We start from the raw sequence: 4,375 nt of genomic DNA, 5'->3' as shown, positions 1-4,375 counted from the left end.
GTTACCAGTGATAAACTTATGGAACATGCTAATGCCCTTATGCATGATGGATTGAAAATATTAATAAGTAATAATTCGGATTCAAAATAAATTAGGCAAATTGAAGCGTTTAAATAGTTTTTAAAGCCATAATTGATTACTCGAGACTCAATCGCCACTCAGTGCCTAGAGATGGAAAGTTCAAACAGAGAACTTCGAACGGTATGAGTCGTAGGATTTAAAAGGATTGTAATAAATGCTGCCGCGATTTATCTATTATGAATAATTGAGGATCCTACTTTTGTTTTCTATTATATTTTCACTCTGGAAAGTCTAGAAGTACAGTTCTAAATGAATAGACACAAAGGGTAGAAACACTTTGTTTCAATCGTATTAGAGAGTGTAATTTCAATATTGTTGAAATTACAAGGGAGGTTCATTAAAGGAACTTGGTCATTTTTAAACCAAAATATTAAGTGGTTAAAATTATTTTGTTTTCAAGGCATTTTTTTTGAAATATCGATAAATTTAGGAATAAAAACACCGTTATAAAGAAATTTGTTATAAATAAGTAACACAACTTTATTGAAATACAATGCCGAACCAATTCTTCTCGAATTTCTTGGCAATATCATTCGTATTTAGCTTCTTTAAAATCTCTAGTCTTAATTTGATCTGTTCTAGCATCACAAAATTAATAAAGGTTTCTTTTATTGGGCTGTAATAACAAAACGCTTCAATAGTAGGAAAATTTCAGCGCAATCGCTCTTGTGAAAACTGTTTGCATCTTTCAAAATCACAAAAAAATCCGAATACTTCAAATATGTTAATTTCTTGCCTAGCTATGCTATTAAGCTGGCAACTAAATAATTACAATTAGCAGTTAGAAAAATGTTTTAAACTAATTAATTAGCCAATTAGTAATTTGACATATAAACTAATTCAATTCAATAAGAAATTAGTCATTTATTTTTAAATTAATTAATTTCAATTTCAAATTTCTAATTAATTACCTGTATAATTAAGGTCAAAAAATTAACCGTAAGTAAAAAATAACACCATGAAAGTGCCCATGGACTTCCTACTCCGCCTTTGGTTATGCATTTATTGTTTTCGATAAAGGGGTATGAAAGCCTAACATGTATTATTCTCGAGAAATGAGAAAAGCCTCGAAACTTCCAACATGCTAAATTTAGTTTCATTTCATCATTTTCTTGCCACTGTTCCTAAAACGGGCTCCGGAGTTTTAAATCCATGCGCACTGCTATTAATTCAAGAGGGAAAAATCATGATCGAAATACGGGAGTTACGATTTACGAAAGAGTCAGTTTTCACTGTGAAACGGAGAGAGAGGAAACAGTGGGTGGGTTAACAATTTTGTTCCCCCCTCACTACCGGTAGTGGGACGCATTCTCTCCCGTTTAGATGAAACTCGATTTTTTACTACAAATCGGCGAAAGAGATTAATTGAAAATCCAATTGGCTAATAAGCCAAAACTAAATCTAATTAATTTTAAAATAGATAAATGCCTTTCCGATGCACACTTATTTATTATAATTATTTCCCAATTAGCTGTAAATTAATTAAAATTCAATTACCATTTTCAATTAGTGAAAAATGCCAATTAATTAGATTTTTAAATAGCTAACTAACTAATTAGCACGGCTCGGATTTCTTGTATCTCTTTCCCCCGAGTAAAATCTTTGTTTAGCAACTATACTCCGAGTTTGAGCGAAATCTCAAGAAATCTCGGTTTGGAAATTATCAATATATTTTTGAAATTAACGTAACCAACGATTCATCATTTTCTGATTTAGGGTAAAAACTGACATACATTTCTCACGTAATTACCTTGATATTTCGGGTTCACGGGTAGTTGACCGGTTTTCAAAAGAGCGTTTTGGAATAAAGCAATGCCCAAAACAGCGGTTTGCAAAACCGCGTTGAAGCAAAACCGCAGTTGCTGTTTCCGCGTTTCTCAATACAGTGCTATTTCCCAAAACAGCGGCTGCTATTTCCGCGTTTCTCAATATAGCGCTATTTTCCCAACCAGCGGTTTAGCGCTACAGCGTTTCATAACCGTTTGTGATCCTCAGGTTATGGACTGGTTCGCGGAATATATTCTGGAAAAGGTGGCAGCAAATTAATATGAGTATATTTTCGAAAAGGTGGCAGCTAATTAATAGGAGAATATTTTGGATAAGGTGGAAGGTAATTTATAGGAGTTCAAATAATCCATCCCAACCAAACATTAAAACGCATTAACAAACTAGACCACGAAATTGTTTGTTTGACAACCATTAAAATTCAAACCTAAAGCTGAAATCAATACTAATTAGAGCTCGGCATTATCCATCCGTTATCCGTAAATTAGTGAATAATCGATTATTTATAGGTAAATGCTGAAGACATAATTCGATTTAATATACAACTTCTGTTGATAATTATGGATTATGGATAAAATAACGTGGATGATGGATAGATAATGCCGAGCTCTAATACCTATACCTTCAACAATACGAAACAACGCTCAAGATGTAAACGCTGTAATCAAAATGCGCTGAAACGAGAAATGGCTATAATGGCAAACGCGTTTATGAAAAAGCCGTTTTGGACAATGCTGTTTTGATAACACGCCTAATCGATAACATACCGATATTTCGGTGCTTCAGGAAAGTTGTGAGAGTCAACTAATAGAATAAATGGAAAATTTTCTTAAGTATTTTTATTTCAACAGATACGTGGGGTCTTTTAAACAAAATTTTCAAATTTCATGTATATTATAATTTTATAGCTAAAATATTGATTATCAGAATGAAATTTAAGTAATCATTCCTACTTATAGCTTAACACTTAAGTTTTGACGTAATTTCTGGTTTACAAGTGGGGACCTAAACAGTCTCCCAACCTTATATCTGGGGACATTTGTGTATAAATTATTAGATTATGAATAAGTGTCGAAGCCTATATTGTTTCATCAGGTATTTGAATTTCATTTTTTCACACTCGTTAAATTTACAAGTGGGGTCTTTTAAACACACATTTTCAAATTCCATGTATATTATAATTTTATAGTTAAAATATTCATTATCAGAATGAAATTTAAGTAATCAGTCCTATTTCTAGCTTAACACTTAAGTTGTGAGCTATTTTCAGGTTTACAAGTGGGGACCTAAACCGTCTTCCAACCTTATATCTGGGGACATTTGTGTATAAATTATTAGATTTTGAATTAGTGTCAAAGCCTATATGGTTCCATCAATTATTTCAATTTCATTTTTCACACTCGATAAATTTACAAGTGGGGACCTTCACAGTCATTTCAACAGACAAGTGTGGCCTTTTAAACACACATTTTCAAATTTCATGTATACTAAAATTTTATAGTTAAAATATTGATTATCAGAATGAAATTTAAGTAACCAGTCCTATTTCTAGCTTAACACTTAAGTTTTGAGCTATTTTCAGGTTTACAAGTGGGGACCTAAACCGTCTTCCAACCTTATATCTGGGGACATTTGTGTATAAATTATTAGATTTTGAATTAGTGTCAAAGCCTATATGGTTCCATCAATTATTTCAATTTCATTTTTCACACTCGATAAATTTACAAGTGGGGACCTTCACAGTCATTTCAACAGACAAGTGGGGTCTTTTAAACACACATTTTCAAATTTCATGTATACTAAAATTTTATAGTTAAAATATTGATTATCAGAATGAAATTTAAGTAATCAGTCCTATTTCTAGCTTAACACTTAAGTTTTGAGCTATTTTCAGGTTTACAAGTAGGGACCTAAACCGTCTTTCAACCTTATATCTGGGGACATTTGTGTATAAATTATTAGATTTTGAATCAGTGTCGAAGCCTATATTGTTTCATCAGGTATTTGAATTTCATTATTTCACACTCGTTAAATTTACAAGTGGGGTCTTTTAAACACACATTATCAAATTCCATGTATATTATAAATTTATAGTTAAAATATTCATTATCAGAATGAAATTTAAGTAATCAGTCCTATTTCTAGCTTAACACTTAAGTTTTGAGCTATTTTAAGGTTTACAAGTGGGGACCTAAACCGTCTTCCAACCTTATATCTGGGGACATTTGTGTATAAATTATTAGATTTTGAATTAGTGTCAAAGCCTATATGGTTCCATCAATTATTTCAATTTCATTTTTCACACTCGATAAATTTACAAGTGGGGACCTTCACAGTCATTTCAACAGACAAGTGGGGTCTTTTAAACACACGTTTTCAAATTTCATGTATATTATAATTTTATAGTTAAAATATTCATTATCAGAATGAAATTTAAGTAATCAGTCCTATTTCTAGCTTAACACTTAAGTTTTGAGCTATTTTCAGGTTTACAAGTGGGGACCTAAAC

At 31.6% G+C, this 4,375-nt stretch overlaps 1 long non-coding RNA gene across 1 annotated transcript; it reads right to left on the bottom strand.

Annotated features, from left to right (window-relative positions):
- Positions 1-1,014: 1,014 nt before the first annotated feature.
- LOC149666978 (uncharacterized) lies at positions 1,015-2,621 on the bottom strand. Its single transcript, XR_016368289.1, has 3 exons — positions 2,489-2,621; positions 1,832-2,103; positions 1,015-1,243 (listed from the first exon to the last, which is right to left on the bottom strand). It is a non-coding gene; the product is annotated as an uncharacterized LOC149666978 (long non-coding RNA).
- Between the last annotated feature and the right edge of the window lie 1,754 nt (positions 2,622-4,375).

The sequence above is a fragment of the Phalangium opilio genome, unplaced genomic scaffold (assembly GCF_054372755.1).
Source record: "Phalangium opilio isolate 3A_F unplaced genomic scaffold, DU_Popi_V2 ptg000060l_1, whole genome shotgun sequence".
Lineage (NCBI taxonomy): Eukaryota > Metazoa > Arthropoda > Arachnida > Opiliones > Phalangiidae > Phalangium > Phalangium opilio.
Note: the sequence above shows the minus strand (reverse complement) of the source record. Positions and strands in the feature narration are given on the sequence as shown.